Source organism: Piliocolobus tephrosceles, chromosome 11, assembly GCF_002776525.5.
Source record: "Piliocolobus tephrosceles isolate RC106 chromosome 11, ASM277652v3, whole genome shotgun sequence".
Lineage (NCBI taxonomy): Eukaryota > Metazoa > Chordata > Mammalia > Primates > Cercopithecidae > Piliocolobus > Piliocolobus tephrosceles.
The window spans coordinates 106,918,502-106,944,740 of NC_045444.1; positions in this window are offsets into that span (position 1 = coordinate 106,918,502).

Here is a 26,239-nt window from a genome sequence, read left to right on the forward strand (position 1 = left end):
GGAAAATAAACCAAGTCAGTTGATGCAGATTCAGGTCTTCTTGAAAATGTCAAAGGTCTTCTGTGGCCTTAGGGAATTTCCATTCTATTCTAGGTCTGAGACTTCCGAGTGCCCAAGGAACTTATGGTGACTGGATGAGGGCCATGGGAACCTACAGCAAAATGCTGCTGGGAAGTACCCCAGAGAAGACCCAGTGTGTGGTTTATAACAATCTGAACCTCAGGGACCTGCCCTCTACTTTTAGCATTAAAATCTGACCAAATTAGAATGTTGTTATTGGCAATAGGAACTGTTTTTGGACTATATTTTGGATTTTTGCTCCCGTGAAGAATTAGATACTGAATTGGAATTAACCTCTCCCTTGCCCATTGTTGTAGTTCAGGCTGCTACAACAAATTACCATAGATTAGGTGGCTTAAGCAACACATTTATTTCTCAAAGTTCTGGAGGCTGGAAATTTGAGATCAGGTTGCCAGCATGGTTGGATTCTTGTGAGAACCATGCCTTCCTCCTGGTTCACAGATAGCTGTCTTCTCATGGTGTCCTTGCATGATGGATATGGAAAGATCTTTTGTCTATTATTCCCTTAAAAGAGAACACATTAATCTCATAATGAAGGCTGTACCCTCAAGACCTAATTACCTCCTAATTTTCCTACCTTCTAATAGCATCACAATGGAGGTTAAAATTTCAACATGTAAATTTTAGAGGGACACAAACATTCAGTGTATGACACCCCTAATCCAAGAGCAATATTTATGGGCTAATAATTGCAATATGCCTTTAATTAGTTTAGAAACACAGAGTTGATCATATAATTATTCTTCAGGCTTTCAATATTTCTTGGCTTGGTATTTAATACACTTCCAGATCTGGCCCCATCCTGCATGTTTACTATCTCCTGTCACTTTTTTCAACACATCAGGTTTTTTGCTGATTCTAACCATGACATCATTTTGTGCCTTTGCTTGCACTGTTTCCTCTGCCCTCTGCCATTGTCCAGCTTGTGACGGATGACTTTCAGGGTCTATCACAAATGTTAGCCATGCCATACAAGTGTTCTCAATTCCCTCAAAGGGAATTAATAGCACCCATCCAGTTTGTTTTTCTAGTATTTTATGCTTCTTTTATTGTAGTACATAACACATGAAGAGTGGGATAGTGGAGCTTCGTGGTTCTTATAATGCATGGCTTTGTCTTCAGTACTTGAATATTCCAGTGCTAGGGTCAGTTTTAAAATATCTGGTATGTTTAAAGATTATACCAAAGATAGTGCTAGAAATGGAGCTGGTAAAATATACATATTAGCCCCCTCCTCTTTTTCACTTTGAGCTGTTTATTTTCCCCTGAGAAACTTCAGGGGCAATAGGTGAGAAGATTTTTCTTGGTACCTGTTTATAGGAAAGGGAAAACATCCACCTAGCTATGAGTCAACTGATCTTAAGAGTTGTTGCTTAGGGGACCAGCCATCTTTTTTGTATGAAGTCATAGCAGAGAACCTGGAAACAGGGATCTGGAGACTTTTGTTTTTAAGTTTGGCTCAGAATTAATGCTTTGTGTGACCTATGGAATGGTATTTCTTGTCACGGGTCTTTTCTCCTTGGGAAAATGAGAGACTTGGACTAGCAGGTCTAAATTCCCTTCAGATTTGAACATCTGTGATTCTAAAACTCCACGTTTGAAGTGCTTTGTAGGAAACTGGCTGGGTATTAGGTGTTTGAAGGACTTGCTGTTCTGAGGACTACTAATATATTGAATTCTTCTCTTCAAATTAAAAATTGTATTTTTAAGGGTAAAATGTTTTGCTCAGATCTTTTTCAAATAGGTTTTGCTTCTATTCCCAGACACAGGTGTCTAGAAATGAAGAGAGGTGAGAAAGGGAGCAAGACACAGAATTTGACAAAACCAATAATTTGTGTGTAAGGCTGTTTTGTTGAAAGCATATCCCTGAGCCCCTGGAAACCTGAGGAGGGAAGTATTATATGTGTTTCAGACCTGGCAACAGATGAATTCACAACAGGCTGGCCACGAAGAGGTATGTGTCAGCATTTGTTATCTTGGAGTGTCTTGTCCGAAGAGTGCTCTTGATCACTACTGGTCTGCTGTCTTCCACAGGCCACCAATAGGTCATCTCTGATTGGGAAAACACTGCCAGTGAATGAGATTGTCTAGTGTAGCCACAAAAAAAGAGGCTGTGTAACAATCTGGCAAATTCTAATAAATGGTTGCTGATACAGTTTGGCTGTGTTCCCACCCCAATCTCATCTTAAATTGTAGTTCCCATAATTCCCATGCGTTGTGGGAGGGACCTGGTGGGAGGTAATTGAATCATGGGTGCTGTTTCCCCCATACCGTTCTCATGGTAGTGAATTAGTCTCATGAGATCAGATGGTTTTATAAGGGGTTTCTCCTTTTGCTTGGCTTTCATTCTCTCTTGCCTGTCGCCATGTAAGACGTGCCTTTTGGCTTCTGCCATGATTGTGAGGCCTCCCCAGCCATGTGGAACTGTGAGTCCATTAAACCTCTTTCCTTTATAAATTACCCAGTCTCAAGTATGCCTGTATTAGCAGCATAAGAACCGACTGATACAGTTGCTTTTAGTTATTTATTTTATAGTTTGAGCTGTTTTTATAGCTGTTTGAACCATATCTGCACGAATTTAGGGAAGTTATTTAACTGCCCAGAGCCTCTGTGTCTTTATCAAGTATGTTTCATGAACTTCTGGGTTGTGGTGAGACTTTCATGAGATAATGTTTGTGAGAACATATTTTACACTGTTAAATGCAATGCACATGTTGGTTATTATAGCCAGTTGGACAAGTAATGGCTAAGAAGTTATTTTTCTTTCCCAATTTCCCAGAGACAATCAGATTTTTTTGTCATCACTGTCTTGTGAAGTATAATCTGTTACATCTACTCGTAGTAAACTTGCCAGTTTGGTAGCTTTAGATCAGATTGGCCAAATTTTCCGCAAATCCATTCTGAGCAGGACTCTGTTATTGTTGGAGCTGCAGATCATTAATTGATGTTTGCAGCTGCCAAGACTTTACCACAATTGAAGAAATAACTATGGAAGTCAGACTTATACCTGAATTTCTTTAAGTTTATTCATTCAGATTTGATCCTTGAAGTATTTGCTTTACTCATTATGCTGCCTAATTTGCCTAAAATATATCAGGAATCAGCCAGTACTCAAATCCTGGGGTAATTGGAGTTTTTGGTGTCAGCAGTAGCATTAACATCTATTCCATCATAAGTGCCTGCAACTGTGTGTGTGTGTGTGTGTGTGTGTGCAAGAAAGAGAGTTCCTTTTGCCTGCAATTACAAGTAATATTTGGGGAATATTTTTAATTCATCTGTAAATGGACATAAAAAGCTGCTCTCTAAAAGAGATAAAAGGCTGTTTGTTTTCACATGTGAATATTACCTGAAGAAAAAAAGGCTGGAGAATAAATTGGATGAATATATTTCAATTTATCACCACAAAACTATGTATAGTATCTTTCCAAACTAGTAGATGATTTTGATACAACAATCATAGAAAACAAGTGAGCATCTGGATATAACCCTTAGATAAATAATATCTGTTATGGTTTAGACATTTGAATTGATTCCTATAAAAGCAAGTAAAAGAACGCACATAAGACAGAGGGCACATTGGATTGGATTGATAGTCAGCAATGGTGCCTGGCTTACTTAGAGTCTGTGCAGTGTTTTGTAGGGAGGGAGGGATTTAGGCAACTAGAACCTTCATTTACTCAATGGAGTTGTACATGAAACTTGAAAACAGAGTTCACGGTTTTGGTGGTTAGGGATTTCTCCTCTTCTTTAGAGTACTGACTCTAAATGGGCTGGAGGGGCTGCACACTAGGAATTGGTAGGCAAGGGAGACCCATTTGCTTTCTTGCTGATTTATATTTTGGGGCCTGGGTCTGTACTGATGGCTTCTCCTGCTGCACCCAGTCAGTCACCAGTGGAGATGATGGATGAGCAGGGAGTTGGTCCTGGGCCATGAGGCTTGTCACAGTGGACAGGAAGCAGAAGAGTGGGGCTGTATAGAGTGGTGACCTTAAACACCAGTGAGTCGGTTCAGTGGCAGACAGACCGATACAGTAAAATCAACTACTTTTCCCTTGGGGAGGAACGAGCAAGGATTGAGAGCCTGACTGGATGGAGCCTCAGACCAATGCACACTGTGGGAATGCAGAGTTTCCCCGGCCAGGGCCGAGGATGGCGTGTTCTGGAGGATACAGAAATGCTGGAACATGGGCCTGCCTTAAAGAAGCAATACACCTGTAAGAATGAACACCACATATTGTCTTTTTGCACAGAATGAAGGCAAAAGAATTCCCATAGATTCCAAAAGAGAACATGCAAGAAAAGTGTCTTTTTAGTTCATTCTCCTAAAGCGAAATTGGAGGCTATATGAGTGGACAAGGCTGGCATTTTGGGGATAATATAAATCTGTTTTCCTGAGGTCTGTTCTCCATTTTGACTCCTTTTTGTCTGATAACAAGAACAATACTTTCTGTGACAAAATCAGTATGTTGTTTTCTTTAGTGACATGCAATATTTGAAATAAGGATTGATCTAGAGGCCAAAACGTTTGACCTCTTTTTTCCATAGGCCATAAACATGAGCTGCAACAGCCAGACCAAGTCACTGCCCTTGCCCAAGTGCCACCTCCAGTTATTTGGTCCAACAGGTGAATGCCAGAAATTGCTGGCCTGCTTATTGGAAATGGAATCGCCATCTTTACTGGCAGTCTTAAGTGATGCCCAAACTTAGATTGCACAAATATGATTTGTAATAATATTTAAAAATTAGCCATTACTGTGGTTCTTTAAGAAGAATATCTACAAAATTGACTGAATCCTTTTAGATTTCATCCAAATATCTGGCACTATATTAATATTAGGTACGATGTAATCAAACAGCAGTATCCTGCACTACTTCCTGCAAGGAATCTGTCACTGAGAGTTATACTGAAATTGCCAGGCAGTGGATTGTTTCTGCCAAGTGGGGTAACTGTTTTAAGATCAGACAAAGCAGAGAGAAACTCTTCATGGCATAGGGACTCAAACTCTGTTCCCAGTCATGTGCTCCCACCCTAGCTTTCCACTCTCTCCAGAAAATGCTGAACCCCCAGACTTCCATAACAAACTCCCTGAGATTATTTGACACAGTGCTCCAGCCTCACACACCTGTAATGAGTAGAGCATATTGAAGGCCGTTAAGAGGCTCCACAAAATCCCACTGGGGAGGAATCATTTTTAAAATATTGCTTCGAGACATTGTGACATCAATGTAATAGAATTCCCAAAAGGAGAAGCAGCTAGGACACAAGGCAAAACACAGAGACTCTGGAAGGCAGGCAGAATTGGAGAAGTTCCACCACAACTAGTGAGGAGGGAGACTAGAGATTCATATCCACATCCACCGTATTCTCCTTAAGCAATAATGTGAAATGTCATTTACTTCCTATTGGGTGTGAGTTTTATTGCCATTCTCAACAAAATCCTTTGATGTCTTCATAATGACCAACTTAAAGAACCCTGTCCAGTGTTAGTATAAAAGGATACTTGCCCCAAGATCCCATCTTTTAGAGCCAAGAGCTTTGTGCATGGGGTTAGTAAAGCCAGATACACAGCCCCCTCAGAGAGCTGTCTTAATGAGGTTTCCAGAAATGTGGACAGAGCAGAGGTCAGCAAACTATGGCCCATGGGCCAAATCTGTCTTTAACAAAGTTTTATTGGAACAGAGCTGTAGCTATACTCCTTTGTTTATGTATTGTCTATAGCTGTCTTTTTGCTACAGTGGCAGAGTTGAGAGGTTGCCACAGAGACCTTATGACTCACAAGGCTGAAAATATTTCCATTTGGTCCTTTATGGAAAATGTTTGCTTTTCTGTAAAGAAAAGCATAGACTAACTGAAATATCACTGAACTATCACGAAGCGGTAGCCAGGCACCTACAACTAGAACCATAAACATTGATCTATTCCTTCTTTTTATTCATTTGCAAACAATTATTGAGCACCTCCTATGTGCTAGGCACTATTTTGGGATGCTTAGGTTTGCACAAAGTTAGATGAGAATGTGTATCTTCATGGAGCTTGCTATCTAGTGCAGGAGAGACAAACCCTAAACAAAACCAACAATAATAAATAATTATATTATATTATAGAAAGTAATAAGTACTGTAGAAAATTTAGAGCAGGCATGCCTAGGTGGGAAGGCCTTGGAAGGGGTTGAAATTTGGGAGAGTCAAAGGAAACCTCTTTGAGGAGGTGGCATCTGAATGAAGATGAGAAGGGTAAGGGAGTGAGCTCCTTGGGCCTGGAAGAAGAATGTTTCAGGCCAGAGAACAGCAAGCAGGAAGGTCTTGGGCAACTTCTCCAGGGTCCCTCCTTAGCCACCAGCTCAGCAACACAGGTTGGTTTTCAAGCTGAATGAAAATAATCTCAGAAGGCATTTTTCTCCCTGATATGACTTGTCTGTGTCCCCACCCAAGTCTCACTTTGAATTGTAATAATCCTCATGTGTCAAGGGTGGGGCCAGGTGGAGATAATTGACTCATGGGGGTGGTTTCCCTATACTGTTCTCATGGTAGTGAGTAAGTCTTATGTAATCTGATGGTTTTATAAATAGGAATTCCTCTGCACAAGTTCTCTTGCCTGCCGCCATATAAGATGTGCCTTCGCTTCTCCTTTGCTTTCCGCCATGATTATAAGGCCTCCCCAGCAATGTGGAACTGTGAGTCCATTACATCTCTTTCCTTTATAAATTACCCAGTCTCAGGCAAGTCTTTATTAGCAGTGTGAGAACAGATTAATACACCCCCACCCCCAGCAAATTCTAACAACTCCTGTAGATTTTCCAAGAATTCCATTCAATTCCTACAGATTTTGTTGCAATAAACCTGTGGCAGGGACTAGACATTTGTATTTTGTGAAAGGGGAGCATGTTTTAGGTTTTCCAGGTGCCTCTGTTTGGGAACCACTGATCTAAATCAAAATAAGAATGCCCTCCAAATATGCTGAGAGTCATTCAGAATCTACTTAAACACTTCGAGTAATGGGAAGCTATTAACTCTTTTAGAGAGTTAACTTCATAAAATATTTATAACATTTAATTAATTTATTCATTTATTCAACAAAAATGTGTAGCCCTCTTACTATGAGTCAGGTACTAGAAATGCACAAACACATGTTCTGTGCTTTCATTGTTTTTCATTTGTTTGTTTCTGATGGCAAAATGTATATGTTTTCATTTTAGATTGGGAAAAAATAGTGAAACACATAAGAAAAAAATTAACTTTTTATTTTACAGATAGCAATGTTAATACTTTGGCTTATTTTAATTTTTTTCTCTCTACATTTAAACAACTAGAATCTCCTTTTCTACTAATAATGTATTATAAATATTTCTATTTCTACAAAACATTTTTATCCTGCTTTTTAAGAAACATTGTATCCCATATGTTATAAATATGTTTCACATACATATGTGTGTGAAAAATACATTTATTTCACACATCTCATTTCACATACACATGTTTCACATACATATATACATATATGTACACACACATCATATATATATATATATATGATGGCTAGCTTATTTCAAAATATTCACCCCTACAAAAAATGTTGCAATTGATTTTCTTATAAACTTTCTCCAGCATTTCTAATTATTCATGTAAATGTACATGGAATTTCTAGACTAAAGGATATAGGCTTTTAATGTTTTAAAAAAATTTTTTTTAATTGCTTCTCTAGAAAGAACTCCAATTTCCATCCCCATTTCAATTATATGAAAATATCCATGTCTTCATACCCTTGGCAATTCTGATTTTTCATTCTTTTGATTAACAAAGCTACAATTTTTGAAATGTTCTTTCTTGAACTGAGTTGAAATTTGCCTATCCAAATCTTCAATCTATTGATCAGAATTTCCTCCCCTGGAGATTTGTGAAATAAGCTCAATCCCTCTTCTTCAAAACGTAATTTCAGATATTTGAAAATAATTATCATGCCTCCACTGTGCTCTGTCTCCAGTTATAGTATTTTTTTTTCCTCTAATAATTACTCCTCCTATAATCTAGTTTCTAGTCTCTTCAAAATTCTGGTATTACTGTTCTTCATAAGCCTCAGTTAATCAGGACTGCTATATGTGTGCGTGTGTGTGACATACACATGTATGTATATGTGAATATATATTCACACTTCTATAGACTGACTGTCCCCCTCCCACTCCTCAAGTTCATAGGTTGAAACCTAAGCGCCAATGTGATGACGTGAAGAGATGGGGCTTTGGGAGGTAATTAGGTCATAAGGGTGGAGCCCTCATAAATGGCATTAGTTCCTTTATAAAAGAGACCCCAGAAAGCTCCCTCACCCTTTTCACCACATGAGAAATGTCTATACACCAGGAAATGGGTTCTCACCAGATATGGAAACGGAAGATGTTTTGATCTTGGGTTTCCCAGGCACAGAACTGTGAGACATAAATGTTGTTCATAAGCCACCCAGTCTATGGTACTTTGTTATATAAGTCCAAATGGACTACCACAAGGATTAAACCAAGGACTGCCACTGTATGAGGACTGTCTTCTTTGTTTCGAACATGATATTGCTACTGGTGTGAGCTAAGTAGGCATTAGTTTTTCTTGGCAACCGTGCCACCCCATTGGCTCATAAAGAGATTGATGTCAACCAAAAATCCCAAGCATTTTTATAAATAATCTCATAGTGATATCAGATATCCACTGTACTTCACTGACTCAGTTGCTTTCTGAGGCCCAAGTGCATGACTTTAATAGGAATCACTACAATCTTTAATTCTAGTTTGTCGAGTTTTTTTTTGAAAACTGATTTTATCACCAGATGTATATTTAATGCAAACTTGACAAGGATATATCTTGACTTGTAGTAATTAAGAAAAATACTGGATGACATCTATTGCAGACATCTTACTCCACCCTACTAGTCTGTTATTGATCCATTATCAACAGACAACATGTGTGCATGTGTGTATAGATATAGAGGGGAACCGTAAAACAAATCACAAAATATTTTCAACTTGCTGATATCAAAATGTATTCTTTGTATAGTATTTTGCTGTATTTTTTTTAATGAAAATTAGTTTAGCATGATTGGTTGACTATCTATGTTGGTTCTTTGGCTTCAGAATATAGCCAGGGTCAACATCAAGCTCAGTTGCATGTAGTCACTAGTTCCTAATTGTATTTCTCTATTTTAAAACTTATTTCATCTACTAGAACACCTTGCTTTTAGAGCAACATAAACATGTGTTCATAAGTTGGCCTTGTATATAAGTAGTTTGGGTCTGATGACTTCTGTTCACTTCAAACAGATAAATGTTACTTAACTATATCTTCTACCATCCTTACTTCCAGTTCCCTGATAATTGTGTTTGTTACCTTTGTTTTCCAGTTTTAAAATCATTATGATAGAAGTAGAAGATGGAAAAGGTGATCTTAAATAGGAGTCAAGTAGTCATGATTTTGCATTATTTGTTAATGATGCTATTTATCTGAATTTGTGAATTTAAGCCTTTCTCAATCTTAGTATTATGGCTATAATTTTAATAACCCAGTGTAGTGCTCTTGACACTTTTACTATATCTGTTTTTCAACTTAGAATTTGCCTTCATATATGAAATCAATTGTCTTTATCATAATTGACCTATACATTTAAAATAGTTCAGATTACAAAAATAGTTTAGCCCTAGTGGTATTTAATATGAACAGATCGTTAATAGCATGGGCTTACGTCCTCACCTGTATGCTGCTTTTAAGTTTTCAAAGTATTTTATACATTTTTAATCTTAAGAACTAGACTCAGTCATAAGATTAGATTTGATCATAAGTCTAAGTTACTTCCTGGCTCATGCAATGTGAGGTGATGCTGAGTAAAGTAGAGATAACTTCATTTCCTTAAGAGCAGTGTGTGTGTGTGTGTGTGTATTTGTGTTTTATACATATATATGTATATGTGAATATATATCCACATGATATACTCCTTATTTAAGAATTTCCACACTACATAAAATGAATATAGAATAAAAACTAATTGGCATCTAACCAAATACAGAGAGGGAAATGCAACAATTTCAATGTGAGGGTCATATTAAAATAAAACAAGAATGTAATCTTAGATTAGAGTCTTCTTCGAGGGTGACTAATAACCATATCTGTTTGCCTGAGAACTGGAGGATTTCCCAAGATGCAGAACGTTCAGTGCTCAAACTGGGAAATTCCTGGGCAAATTGGGACGATTTGGTCGTCTTATCTTTCTCCTAATTCTTTCCAGATGACACCTCCCCCTGCTGTTTTTATTTATTTTTTAAATCTGGAATGGTTGACCACCTTCCAATTCTAACACAACTAGCTTTTATTTGGCCAATTTCATTTTTTTTCTGGCTTTTAGGTACTATTTCTGGTTAATCTACAGACTATTATTTCCTTCTTTAACCTACCATCCCTTCCATCTCTCTCTCTCTCTCTCTCTCTCTGCCCCCACCTCTCTTACTTGCTGTCTTACCTTATGAGAGAGCAGCTAGAGCCACACAACTTCTTCTTAATGCTCTCATTTCAATGTTTAGTTTATGACCATGAAATGATCATTAATGCCTCCAGATAATTTGCATTTCTATTTTCACTGGGAAATTATTCTTATCTCTATACCAATGGCCTATACTTTTGTGATTTGAAGTTCAAGTTGAAGCAGCTAAGTTTTATGATACACTTTAAAAGACCTGAAGTAACAGAATACTGGAGTTGCCTGGAAGTAGCAACATGGTCTTGATTCTTATGTCCCCACCTGCTAACAAAAAGACTGATCTTTGATCAGATTAAAAAAGCCCAGGTGCACACAGGGTCCAGTTATATAAGTGTTGACTCTCTTCGTTCCTACTTGTCATTGTATATAATGATCAAGGGTTGTAAATTGGGGTATTGTATAGCAAAAGTGATCCACAAGATGATCATATCACACAATCTTTACAACTCAGAAGGGACTTTTGCGATGATCAGGTGTAACTTACTCATTTTTCACTTGAAGAAACTGAGATCCATCCAAGACATTAAGAGAGTTCCATAATATGACAAATCCAATTAGTGGCAGAGCTGGGATCTCCATTACTCAGAACCCATAGCCTTGTTCTCCATTCTATGCTGTTGAGAAAAATGGTGGGAAGGAAATAAAGCAATACAGGAGACAATTGTTCGTGATCCAGCCTCCTCATATCCATCTCTGCTGGAAACAGGCTTGAAACAACTTTGTAAAGTACTGTATCTCCTCTGCTTGATTTATTTTTGGCCACCTTGAAGTCTGAGATGCTTACAAGGAACCACCATTGGGGTTACTGGCTTTTATATTTTGTTCTTGCTCATTATTGCCCAGAGTTGGCCCCTAATCCATGCCTTACTCCTCTCCTCTTCATTCTTTAATATTAAATTCTTAATTTCTGGAACTCCCATCTCATCTAGGCTTAGACTGCCTAGAAAGTTTACCTAATTATCCAATGACAAGCAGAAGATGGCTGATGTGGGAGCGGTCACCCTCAGATAAGTAGGAGTCCCTCCCTATATGCTTTTAACTTTATTCCTGGCTTTCAACCTGAATCATCATGTAACTTATTATCACTGCTTGGTTCAAAGGCTCTGTGTAACTAGTAATCACTACTATTGTTGAGCACAATATGCTCTTAAAGCTCAATTCCTAATACCATAAAAACCCTAGAAGAAAATCTAGGTAGTACCATTCAGGACATAGGCATGGGCAAGGACTTCATGTCTAAAACACCAAAAGCAACGGCAGCAAAAGCCAAAATTGACAAATGGGATCTAATTAAACTCAAGAGCTTCTGCACAGCAAAAGAAACTACCATCAGAGTGAACAGGCAACCTACAGAATGGGAGAAAATTTTTGCAATCTACTCATCTGACAAAGGGCTAATTTCCAGAATCTACAAAGAACTCAAACAAATATACAAGAAAAAAACAAACAACCCCATCCAAAAGTGGGGAAAGGATATGAACAGACATTTCTCAAAAGAAGACATTCATACAGCCAACAGACACATGAAAAAATGCTCATCATCACTGGCCATCAGAGAAATGCAAATCAAAACCACAATGAGATACCATCTCACACCAGTGAGAATGGCAATCATTAAAAAATCAGGAAACAACAGGTGTTGGAGAGGATGTGGAGAAATAGGAACACTTTTACACTGTTGGTGGGATTGTAAACTAGTTCAACCATTATGGAAAACAGTATGGCGATTCCTCAAGGATCTAGAACTAGATGTACCATATGACCCAGCCATCCCACTACTGGGTATATACCCAAAGGATTATAAATTATGCTACTACAAAGACACATGCACACGTATGTTTATTGCGGCACTATTCACAATAGCAAAGACTTGGAATCAACCCAAATGTCCATCAGTGACAGACTGGATTAAGAAAATGTGGCATATATACACCATGGAATACTATGCAGCCATAAAAAAGGATGAGTTTGCATCCTTTGTAGGGACATGGATGCAGCTGGAAACCATCATTCTTAGCAAACTATCACAAGAAGAGAAAACCAAACACCGCATGTTCTCACTCATAGGTGGGAACTGAACAATGAGCTCACTTGGACTTGGGAAGGGGAACATCACACACTGGGGCCTATCATGGGGAGGGGGGAGGGGGGAGGGATTGCATTGGGGAGTTATACCTGATATAAATGATGAATTGATGGGTGCTGACGAGTTGATGGGTGCAGCACACCAACATGGCACATGTATACATATGTAACAAACCTGCACGTTATGCACATGTACCCTAGAACTTAAAGTATAATAAAAAATAAAATAAAATAAATAAATAAATAAACAAAAACAAAACAAAACAAAAAAAAAGCTCAATTCCTATAAGGTTTGCATTTTTTTCATGTTTTTCTTATCCAGAGAAAATTACCTATCTTATTTAAAACAGACATTTGGGAAAAAAGTATGCTCTAAAGCCTTATAAATAAGATAAAACCATGAATTAATGAATAATTATTTTTAAATTTACTTTTTATTTCAAAACAAGTGTAAAATTACAAAAAAGCTATAAAAATATCACATGGAAGATTCTAATACTTTTTATACCATTTACTCTAATGTGAACATCTTATATAACCATGGTGCATTTGTCAAAACTGAGAAATGAATGTCTGGAGATACTATTGACCAAAGTGAAGACTTTATTTGTATTTCACCAGTTTTCTATTGATGGCATTTTTCCATTCCAGGAATTAACTGATGGCACTGCATTGCAGCCTGTCTTCATGCTCTCTGTCAATCTGTGACAATTTCAATTTCTCTTAATTTTCATAATCTTGACAGTTTTGAAGAACCCTGATCAAACACTTTGTAGAATGCCCTTTGCTTAGTCTGTTTGGGTTTCTATAATAGAATGCCATAGCCTGGGTGGCTTAAACAACAAACACTTATTTCTGGAGGCTGGGAAGTCCAAGATCAAGGTATCAGTAAATTTGGTGTCTGGTGAGGGTCTGCTTCCTGGTTTGCAGATGACTATTTTCTCATTGTACCCTCACATGGCTAAGAGAAACAATATCTCTTTAGTGTCTCTTATAAGAACACTAATCTCATGCACAAGGGTACCAACTTCACGGAGCTCATAATTAACCCCCAAAGATCCCACCACCAAAACCATCATATTAGGGGTTAAGATTTTAACATATAGATTTCATGGGGATGCAAACATTCAGTCCACAGCATCTCTAATGTGGGTTTAGCAGATATTTTTTCCCATGGCCAGACTGGGTTGAGGTTTAGGGGAAAGTGTCATGGAGGTGAGGTGTCTTTCTCTTCACATCATTTCAGGGAGTATGATGTCAAGCTTAATTATTTGGCTAAGTTAGTGTTTACCAAGTTCCTTCTTTGTAAATTTACTGTCTTTTCCCTTTCTATGCTCTATTCTTCAAAGTGAGTCACTAAGTCCAGCCCACACTCAGAGGAAGGAGAATTAAGCTATAACCCACAACCTTTCAACCTATTTCATCTCTGCCTGTAAGGTTGTTTCATTTTGGATTCTAGGCAGCTCCACCACTAGGTGGACCACATATATTTTAAGTTTTCTTCTCCTTTTCAATGCACTTCCCTTTTTTCCTTTTCTTGAGACCAACTCTCTAAAACTTTCCAGTTTTCATCTGTTCAGCATCTATTCTCAGCAGCATTCATCTGATTTTGGCTTCCTCTGATGAAACTCGGCGTGGCATAGCACAACTACTTTACTTTTCTAGTTCCCCAAATTTTGAATTGAAAGATGAGGTGTGTTAGGTTAGAAAATTAATGATAAGAAACAAGGAGTCTAAGTCAGATTTAATATTTTAAATAAAATTGTATGACTAAATATGAATAGATGATCATGCCCGCAAATTTTGGCTTTCTTTCCCTTGATAAGTGGTTTCTAAGATGACTTCTGACATAGGTGTCCTGGACTTTGGACATCCAGAGCAAGGCATAAGTCCTTTCTCTGACTCTGAGTTTAAGTTATTCAGATGACCTTGGCAGCCTCTGAGTATCAGTGGTGATCTTTATATAGGCATTAATTTTGGATATTATAAAACACAGATTAATTAACACATACATCTTTACCAATTTGGCTTTTTCCTCATTGGTAAATATGGTCATGAATTTTTGTAGACATAGTTTTGAGATTAGCTATGGACAACTCTTCCACCAAGTAATTTAGTTAGTGAGTTTAAAATATTGTGTGTGCCTACAAGTAGCTGATCCAAAAGAACTGCTGAGCTGGGTTACTGTGTATTAGCCTTCATTATGCAAATAACTGTCCCAAGGGAGCCATCCCAAAGACTATTAGCCTCTTTCACCTTTAATAACCTAAGATCTCCCATTCGTGATGTGTGCAGATGAAAATATGTTCTGCCTGTGGGCAAAGGTGTTATTAATGCATAATTCTTTAGCTTCCTTCCCTCTACACTGGAATTCTATTTTGGCAAACCTCTTGGGTTTGGTTGTCAGAGAGATAAAAGCTTGTGAACACTGCAATAGAATCTTGAGTGAATCTTGGTAAATTTAGAGAGCCAGGTTACTCTTTGCGGACTACTCTTTATCTGTGAGTAATACTACGTCTTCCCTTCCCTGTTGTACAGCTGATTGTGTTGCACATGCTCTAACTGGCTCTCCCTGGGCTGGAAACCTTTTAAATGTGACCCTTTGTTCCCATCTAAAGATGTGCTGAAATTGCCAGTTGCATTTCAGTTACAGCCTCTGCGGCAGGAACAGCCCATTCACCGGTAATGTTAGTCTTACGCAGATAGTGACTTTATCTGCAAGAAAGTCGGCCAGGTCTTGGAAGGCTTAGAGAAAGTATTACCATTTGGTGGCTAGAACGGTCACTGTCACTTCCAAAAACAAAATCTAACATTACACGCTTCTCCTTTTTTTTTTTTTTTTTTTTTTGAGGCGGAGTCTCGCTCTGTGGCCCAGGCTGGAGTGCAGTGGCCGGATCTTGGCTCACTGCAAGCTCCGCCTCCGGGGTTTACGTCATTCTCCTGCCTCAGCCTCCCGAGTAGCTGGGACTAAAGGCGTCCGCCACCTCGCCCGGCTAGTTTTTTGTATTTTTTAGTAGAAACGGGGTTTCACCATGTCAGCCAGGATGGTCTCGATTTCCTGACCTCGTGATCCGCCCGTCTCGGCCTCCCAAAGTGCTGGGACTACAAGCTTGAGTCACCGCGCCCGGCCGGCACATTACAGGCTTCTAAAAAGGTACTCGCTTGATGCTGACATCCCTTGTGTGACATGAAGAGGTTATGATAGTTCACAGGTCTGAAATAGTTGACATGGGTATTCCCAGAAGTTAATCATCAGTAACTTCAACCTTGGAAAGGTTTGAGAAGGCTACCAGAGTAAGTGTTAAACCTGATAGGCAGGATTTTCCAGCTTTACTGATGTCATTTAATTAGTGCCCTACAAACAAAATAAATGAAATGTGTTTTTTTCTACATTCTTTCTGCCACCCAGATTTCTGCTAGGTATTCCCTGTCTCAAGGAGACTTTGGGGCTTAGAAGGCAGACTGCTTTTCTTGGAATGGCCCATCAAGACAGCCTCCTTATTAACCCCTAGTATACTTGAAAACTTCATAACTTGACTTCATATCATGTCTGAAGCAATATATGCCCGAGCAGTTACTGGAAGATGGGCTAGTTATGCATGTCCCAGGCACTTAAAAATGTCAGCCTAGCGCAGTGGCACATGCCTGTAGCCTCAGCATTTGGGGAGGCTGAGGTGTGAGGATTGCTTGAGTCCAGGAGTTTGAGACCAGCCTGGGCAACATAGCAAGACCATCTCTAAAAAAAAAAAAATTAAATTAAAAAATATAAATTAGCTGGCCATGGTGGCACATACTTGTAGTCCCAGCAACTTGGGAGGCAAGGTGGAAGGATCACTTGAGTCCAGGAGGTAGAGGCTGCAGTGAGCTGTGATCAGGCTGCTGTACTCAGCCTGGGCAACAGAGCAAAATCCTGTCTCAAAAAAAAATAATAATAATAATGAAGTCAAAAAGCAAAGAAAACCTTACATTAAAAATCAGTCTACCGTTTTTGGGAAACAGGTGGTTGAATTTGTTTCTTTTATTATCTATTTTAAATAATTTGTTGTATTTTATTCAGAGGTTTTCGTATCTTTTCTTTTTCCTGTATGTGCTACATCACCTTCTTCCTCACCTCTCTCCACAGATCTGTCCTTTGTAAAACACTGTGCTCATCATTTTTTAGATATTAAAGCATATTTCACATTATTCTTTGTTCTACATTGCTGAAATCTGACCTCACTTCACTTGACTCTCTTCATGGCACTTTGCTTTATTTATCTTTTCCTTACTTTAAAAAAATTCTCTTGTTTGTGGTTTATCTTCCAGTAACATCTATCTGTTTACTTTTTATTCTCAGTCTTTAAGACCTTTATTTCTTCACTCTTCTGATGTTTTTCATGTCCTGGAACATATTGGCTTGGCCAAACCTGTACACATAATATCTTTAATTCTCTTCCAGGTTCTATATTAAATAATCTCTTTAACCTTAGTACTTCTTCTTCGTAGATGAGAAACTGAGGCACAGCTAGGTCAGACAATGTTTCTAAAATCATACAGTGGAGTACTGGAAGAGTGAGAATTGTTTTTTGATTTCCAAGAGAAATTATTCACCGGTGGAAACCCCACTATATGGGCATCACCTGGGAATGGTTAGATATTCATAATCTCAGGTCCTACCCCAAGCCTACCAAATCAGCATCTGCATTTTATCAAGATCCCACATGATTCAAAGACACATTAACATGTGAGCAGTCCTGAACTAGACCTCTCTGTTTTGAAGGACTGCTCTCTGAAGGAAACTGCATAGCAATAGTAAATTTCCTTTGCATTTATGAGGTTTCTCCTGAGTCCTAGCTGCCCTGATCGAAGATAAGAAGACAGATGGAAACCTAGGTCTTGGTTTCAGTATCTGTCTGATCTCTATTCTGCAATTTAGATTTCAGTTAAGTTGCACTTGTAGAGAATTTCAAGTAGCGAATGACGAAGCAAGTGGAGCACTCTTTTCTAGGCAATTAGTTTTCTCTGTGCTTATTTATTTGTGGTTTGCTGATTCAATTTAGAATCCTCAAACTTGTGGGTGACTATAGGCGCATCATAGCTTTAACGCAGCATTTAGTTGACATCTGTTTCTTTGACTATATTGTCTGCAATTTCCCGAGCACAGAGTAAAATATATCCAAGTGCTTCATGGGATATTTCGATATCCAAAATGATTTTTATTATTTTCCCCAAAATATAATAAAAGAGATGTTATCTCCTTTATTTTCTTGACTGGATTTTAAATTTAGAGAAGGGGAACACTATATGCATTTGACTGCCAGAGGTGTAAAGCAAAATCGATTTGATATCAGAATTAAAACAAATCACTGGCATAGAAAACAGTTGTGAATATTTTCTCATGAGGGGAAAGTGTTGTCAGATTTAGTCATTATCATATCAGTTCATGTAGAAGGTGGACATCCCAGTTTAGGATTTCATAAGACAAGAGTGGAGTAATCATGAAAAATTAGGGGAAAAGCAATTTCCAGCTGGAAAACAAGAAAGAAAATGAACATGGATCTTGAGGGATTTAAAACTAACTAAAAAACCACTTTTGAATGTTTTTGTCTTTTTAAAAAGTTTTCATTTCCAAATAAACAACCTTTTGATTGGAAAGACTATCAAGAAGGCATTGTAATTTGAGCCTGAATCCTGCAAATTCATGCATTTCTGAGACGTTTGAGATGGAATTTACTTATGTTCCTGAATGTACCACTGAGAGCAGTCTTTCCAAAGTTTACATGTGTTCAAGAGGATATGTGGCAATCCAGAAATATTCTGCAGACGGGAAGCCTCTGCCCAACATCATGAATTGAACCTGGAAGCACTATCGCTTTTTCTTTTCTGTTGTTTTGTTTTGGTGTTTTGAGACAGTCTTTCTCTGTCGCCCAGGCTGCAGTTTGGGGGCGCAATTTCGGCTCCCTGCAACCTCTGCCTCCCAGGTTCAAGTGATTCTCCTGCTTCAGCCTCCAGAGTAGCTGGGACTACAGGTGAGTGCCACCACAACCGGCTAATTTTTGTATTCTTAGTAGAGATGGGGTTTCACCATGTTGGCCGGGCTGGTCTTGAACTCCTGACCTCAAGTGATCTGCCTGCCTTGGCTTCACAAAGTACTGGGATTACAGGCATGAACTGCCACACCTTGCCTCACTGTTGCATTTTTAGTTATATATATGTGTATATATATGTATATATGTGTGTATATATATCTAAAAATATAAATATAGAACTAAAAATATAAAACACACATATATACGTGTGTGTGTGTATGTGTGTGTGTGTGTGTGTGTGTATACATATATATGTATTTTTTTTTTAAGTAGAGATGGAGCTTCACTGTGTTGGCCAGGCTGGTCTCAAACTCCCAACATCAGGTGATCTGCCCACCTCATCCTCCCAAAGTGCTGGGATTACAGGTGTGAACCACCATGCCTGGCCACTGTTGCTTTTGCTAGGCACCGTGGCAGGCCTCTGCAGCCTGATTTCCAGAAGCCCATCTCAGAATTAGGATAATTGGTAACATAACCTCTTTCACCTACAATTCACCAAACTCAATTCTGTTTTTAATATAGTAGCAAGTCTGAATGGGACTAAAAGGCCTTTAGACAAAGGTTACAAGTAAAAAGCCCTCATCTTCAGAAATGTGCAGAAAAGACATCCAAACACCTGAAATAAAATGCATCTTCTCCTTATTCACACATGGTGTTAATCCCCTTTACAAACTCATTGCAGATTAGGAAGCAGATGAGAAAAATAAAAAACCCAGCAACATCACGCCTGGCAGAATGGGAACAAGAAATGATGGTTGATGTGATTTTCCACCCCTACCCCTCGTGGACTCATTACCCATATGTCTACAATGAGGAATATAATAGTGACTCCAAAATGGCTTTAGATTCTGGCCATGAGCTGGGCTGGCAGCTGTCTTCATACACATTCCCACTTTTGTGACCTTCTGGAGGGAGACCTACTTCTATTCTCCCCATGTTTGCGTCCCTCTGCTGAAGATTTATTGCCTGGATCTGTTAAAATGCCTTACCAGTTATCCATGATGATAACCTCACAATTACAGAAAGTTATGCAACTTCTGGAAAGCAAGATAAAATGCATCTTACTTCCTCTTCGCTATGCTGATGCATTTATCTTCCCTTCAATTTTGAAATTCCTAAACTGTAAGAGATAGCATGGTTCTTTGACATTTGTGCTGATGCTGCTGTTAGCCCAGTCTTTGTTGTTTAGGAGGGACAAATTGATGTGATTTGAGAGAAAAATTTGAAATTCCCTGGCTTCCACGCTAAATGTATGTACAACTTCTCATTTGAAAAAGTGGGTTGTCTTAGTACCCAAAGTGAAATTTCTGTTGAAAATCTAAGTTGAAAATTCACAGTGATTCCCAGCAGAGTGCCAATTATGAGCCTTCTATAGTTTACACTTGAGATAACCTAGAATATGTTTGTTTTGTTATTCTAATTTCCTTCCTTCTTAGAATTACCTGCTACTGACTCTTGAAAATTAAGAACATACCATAACATGTGCTTAGAATTGTAGCTACATTGCAAAGCAGTTCCAGAGCACTTTTAAGGCATCTTAGACAAAACACATTATAAAAGCCGTCAAGTTTGTATCTTCCATGTGTTATTTTTCCACGAGCCTTTGATATCTATTCCTTGAAAGAGAAGTAATGGAAAATGATAGGATTCTTAAATAAGATTGATTCATTGGCGTTGAGCATAGGCTGTGGCTCTTGGCTATGTCTCTGAAAAGTTGGTGTGAAGAGTGGCCTGTGTCACTCCCATCTGCTCTGCCATTGCTTGAAGTGCTGTTTCCATCAGCATCTCAAGGTCCTGGATTTCTGTGAGATAAATGTTTCATGCTTACTGAGTTCTAACATGGTGGAGATGTTTAAAGGCTGAATTCAGGTAAGAGTCGTAGAGTACACACATAGATGTTGTCCATGCTGTGCCACAGTTGAGTAATGGTGGTTTCTTTCATTCATTTGTTCAATTCATCCAACAAATACTGAGTGCCCATTATACAATCCTTTTTCTGTCCTTGAAATACAGCACTGAACAAGAAAACTGCTCCTTCCCTTTGAAGGCTTACTTCCTAGTAGGGGAGTCAGAGAGTAAGCAAATAGATGTAGTGATGGGTGCTATGTGGAAACCAAAAGCAGGTAAGGAGTAGAGGATGGAGGCTGTCTTAGTATGGTCAGGGAAAGACTATTTGAAGAGTTGATATTTGAGCAGAGATAGGAATAAAAATTGCAAATGAGTGATAATGAACAAGAGATGTAGGTCTGGAAGAACATTCTAGTCATAGGAAGAAACAAGTATAAAAACTCTGGCAGCAGGACTGAATTAGATGGAGCAGACAGCTTATCTGTTCTACAATAGACAGAAATATGACAATAGAGATATGACAGCCACATGTGGAATTAAATTTTTTAAGTAATCACATTAAAGAAGTGAAAATAAGATTGAAAAGTAAGAAACAATGTAAAATTTAATTACATAGTTTGTTTTTGTTTTTTTTTTTTGTTTTTTTTGAGACGGAGTCTCGCTCTGTCGCCCAGGCTGGAGTGCAGTGGCCGGATCTCAGCTCACTGCAAGCTCCGCCTCCCGGGTTTACGCCATTCTCCTACCTCAGCCTCCCAAGTAGCTGGGATTACAGGCGCCCGCCACCTCCCCCCGCTAGTTTTTTTTTTGTATTTTTTAGTAGAGACGGGGTTTCACGGTGTTAGCCAGGATGGTCTCGATCTCCTGACCTCGTGATCCACCCATCTCGGCCTCCCAAAGTGCTGGGATTACAGGCTTGAGCCACCGCGCCCGGCCCATTACATAGTTTTAACTTAAACATGTAATCAGTATAAAAATTATGTTTGTAATAGTTTATTTTTATACTTTTTTTCAAAATCAGGTATATTATACTTAAAGCACATCTCAATTTGGAAGCTAAATTTTTATGAGAAATAATTGATCATGAAATCTATCATTGATAACATAGATTCATATATCTATGTCATCTAACTGTGTTTAAGAGTTTTCTGATAATGAAATCAGTACTGGTTTTTAAATTTTTCTTTTTTCTTTTCTTTTTTTTTTTTTTTTTTTTGACAGGGTCTTTCTCTGTCACCCAAGCTGGAGTGCAGTGGTGCAATCTCAGTTCACTGCAAACTCTGCCTCCCGGATTCAAGCGATTCTCCCGCCTCAGCCTCTGAGTAGCTGGGATTACAGGTGCCCGCCACCACACCAGCTAATTTTTGTATTTTTAGTAGAGACAGGGTTTCACCATGTTGGCCAGGCTGGTCTGGAACTCCTGACCTCAGGCGATGCACCCACCTTGGCCTCCCAAAGTGCTGGTATTATAGGCATGAGCCACAGTGCCTGGCCGTTTTTAAATTTACATTTTTAACATAAATTGAATAAAATAGGAAATTTGGCCCCTCAGTCTCACTATCCAGATTTCACATGCTCAATAGGCACATATGGCAGTGGCTGCTGTATTGGACATAATGAGACCAGAGTGTCTGGAAAAGAAGAAAGCTGTTGGAGAGCTAGACTGGAACCGGATGACAGAGGACTCTGGAAGCCATGGGAAGATGTTTGGATTTCATTTGGCTTGAAGTTGAGTGGATGGGTGAGTGGCATGCTTTGATTTGTGCTTTAGAGAGATCTCCTCTGGCTTTGGTAGGGGAGAGAGTGGAAGGATAGAGACCTGACTGTCTAGGATAGAGACCTGGCAGGAGACTGTTAGGTAGTTAAGTGAGAGATGAAGGTGCTGGTTTGAAATAATTGTGCTGCAAGTGTGAGACATTGTTGGTTTCAGGTGTATCCCGAAGGTAGAGTTGATAGTACTTGCTGCTATATTGTCTGCAGGATAGGCAGCAAAGAGGAATCAAAGGAGACTTCTAGAATTTTGAACTGACCAACTAGATAAACAATGGTACCACAGTTGATATGGAAATGACCAAGGTATAGACAGTTTTGGTGAAGACAATGGAATTTGAGCAAATTAAATTTAATTTGTCTATTAGACTTCCAAGTAGCTAGCTGAGTTTGGAATTCAGGGGAAAGCTTAAAGCTGGAGATTAAATGTGGCAGTTAGAGTATAGATGGTATCTAATGTCATCTGAATGAGGTAGTCAAGGCACTGAGGGTACCTTGAGGAAAGAAGTCCGAAAAGTGAGTTTCGGGGCAATCTTAAATGTCGGCAAGATGAGATGAAGCCAGAAAGTGACATTAAGATAGAGGGGCTAGGCTGGGCGCGGTGGCTCACGCCTGTAATCCCAGCACTTTGGGAGGCCAAGGCAGGCATATCACAAGGTCAGGAGCTCGAGAACAGCCTGACCAATGTGGTGAAGCCCTGTCTCCACTAAAAATACAAAAATTAGCTGGGCATGTTGGCGGGTACCTGTAGTCCCAGCTACTCAGGTGGCTGATGTAGGAGAATCACTTGAACCTGGGAAGGGGAGGTTGCAGCGAGCCAAGATCATGCCACTGCACTCCAGCCTGGGTGACAGAGTGAGACTCCATCTAAAATAAATAAATAAATAAATAAATAAAAGATAGAGTGGCTAGTGAGGTGGGAGGGAAATCAAGAGAGTCTGATATCTCAAAGCTAAGTTTACCAGTCTTGGCAAGTAAAAATTTGTGCACTCAAGAGAGAAAGAGAAGAGAGGGTTTTTGTTTTTTGTTTGTTTTTGTTTTTTGTTTTTTTGTTTGTTTGTTTGTTTTTTTTTTGAGAGGGAGTTTCGCTCTGGCACCCAGGCTGGAGTGCAATGGCACAATCTTGGCTTACTGCAACCTCCACCTTCCAGGCTCAAGTGATTCTCCTGCCTCAGCCTCCCGAGTAGCTCAGATTACAGGTGCCCACTACCACACCTGGCTATATTTTTGTATTTTTAGTAGAGATGGGGTTTCACTGTATTGATCAGGCTGGCCTTGAACTCCTGACATCAAGCGATCTGCCCACCTCAGCCTCCCAAAGAGCTAGAATTACAGGCATGAGCCACTGTGCTCAGCTGAGAAGAGAATTTTATAAAGAAAATTTTGCGATGGTGTGATCAGGGTATAGGTAAAAGCCCAAGGAAACAGTTCAGTTATTCAAGGGGTGAAAATGGGGTTACCAAAGTTAAGTCTAAAGGGATGAGAGAGACAGAGAGAGGGAGACAGAGAGAGAGGGAGAGAAAGAGAAAGAGAGAGAGAGAGAGAGAGAAAGTGAGAGCAAGAGAGAACTGTGGGGACAGGTCATGTCCTAAGAGAAAATATGCTCTTGGTTTATGGAAGCCATTCAATAGCAATGCCACAGGGAGTGAGTAAGGAATTGGTAATTCAACCTCCCTTTTCTTTCATCTTGCAATCTTTGGCCATTTGCTAAATTCAACCAGAAGACAGAAGGCAAGAGAGCTTGTTGACTTGGTGTGTGGCAGGCAGTCTCCCAGGGCACAGTGCAAGATGGAGAAGGGTGAGTAGTGGATCTAGAGGGGCAAATGTCTGGTGGATATTCAGCTCACCAAGTGAAGAAAGCCATTAACAGGATAATAAATGAGAATTATATGAAGCAGAATCCACTCCCAAATTTTTTTGCTTATATCTTTATTGAGGTGCTTAGCAAGAGACAAGAGATCCCAACTGGAGACTCTGTAATCATTGTCTACATACGTTGATTTATTGATCTCTTCTGTCTTTTCTACTTCCTTCTTCATCTACACATTCCTCTTAGCTTTTCATATTCCTATCACTCTCCTAACCACTCCTCCTTTTTCTTTTTTCTTGACCGTCTTCTCTCATTCCCTTTCTTTTTTCTCCCCTCTCACACACTCCTGTCCATTCTAGTCTTTTTCCCAATGTGGTTGTTGAAGTCGATCCATGGAAAGTACCTAGATCAGCTTAGAAACAAAATACTGTATAAATGTCATTCACATCAGCTTAGCCTATGAGAAAATGAATCAGTATTTAAAAATTATATGTGGTTTGAGAGTAGCCCTAACATAAGTGTATTTTAGAACAATAGTTGTTCCCCTCCTAGAAGAGTGGAGGACTTATTTGAGCAAGAATAATTTGAGGCTGGAGCAATCTAAATTTATTAGGTTATAGAAAGGATGATCTATGGCAGTGTTCCTCAAACTTGAGCAAACATTAGAGTGACCTTAACGACTTATGAAAACACAAGTTGTGGAATCCCACCCCCAGCATTTCTGATTCAGTAGGTTTGGGGTGAGGACCAAGAATTTGTATTTCTAGCAAGTTTCTAGGTGCTGGTGCTGTTGCTAGTCTGGAAAGAACCACTGATTTATTGAGATAGTAAATTATAGTTGATCCTTAAATGGGATTGGGAGTGAGAAGAGTAAACACAGGGCAAACAACTGGATACCTTAAGAGGGAAAACAATGGGTGGTACTTTGGTGATAAATTTGATGACATTCAGAGGCAGAGAGGTGTGGGGTGAAAAGCATCACCCAGATACTGTGGATTCCAGTACAGTGGATATACCCCAAACAACTAACATCTCAGGGGAGATCAGTGCTCTCAGGTAAACATATTTTGAATACCTATTACATGCTTGTATTTTCCATGGTCTACTAGACATCTCTATTTGAATACTTCACAAGCACATTAAACTCAATCTGTCCAGAAGTCTTGTTATCACATCTCCTTCATCCCTAATCCTCTCCCATCTGTATTCACTATCTGTATCAGTGACCCCACCAGCAAAGTCACCATGCCAAGAATCTGAGAGTCTTTGCCAACTCCAATATTTCGTTTGTCTTCCTGTATAACTTGCAAACCCGTTTTTTGTTTCTCTACTCCCCTAACAACTGAACTATCTTAGGCCAAACTCTTAACACTTCTCAGATAGACAGACTCCCGCATTCATAGACTCCCGCATCTAATTTATTCCTGCATGAATTTGTCAACTTTTCTTTCAGGAATGTTATGTTTTTTTGCATTTTTCTGAAATACAGATCTCATCTCTTTACTTCTTTCTAATCCTCTCCTGTGTGGCTTCACATAGTGGACACAGCCTCATGACAGGGCACCTACCTAGCCTCCTTTTCTGTTTCTTCTTGCCCTCTCCCATAACTTATTTTCTAGCAATAACAAGTGATCTGTGTTTCCCTAAGCACACCATACTTCACAGGCCCGTGTGATTGGCTTAGACTATCTCCTGCACTCTCGTTTCCTCTCATCTTATTTCCCTTTCAAGCCCTATTAACTCCAGTTCCTTGAGGAAATCTGCCTTATGCAAAAGCAACATTCCTCTTATGTGTTCCCTCTGGTCCTTAGGCAAACTTTTATCTTAGCCCTTAGTGTAATAGTGGTTATTACTGGTTTATGTGTCTGTAATAACTTTATAGGAAGTCTGTTGCTTGAAGGGTGAGGCAGGTATCTCTTAATCTTTGTATCTTGAGGGTCTGAAAACTCAGTATTACATGAGTGGTAGAATTATTTCAGGACACTCAGCAAACTAATTCTAGATTTGGGTTAAAGTAAGGATAAAGTGGGAACTAAGAGGAAAAATATGTTGAGGCAATCTAATCTTGTGTGA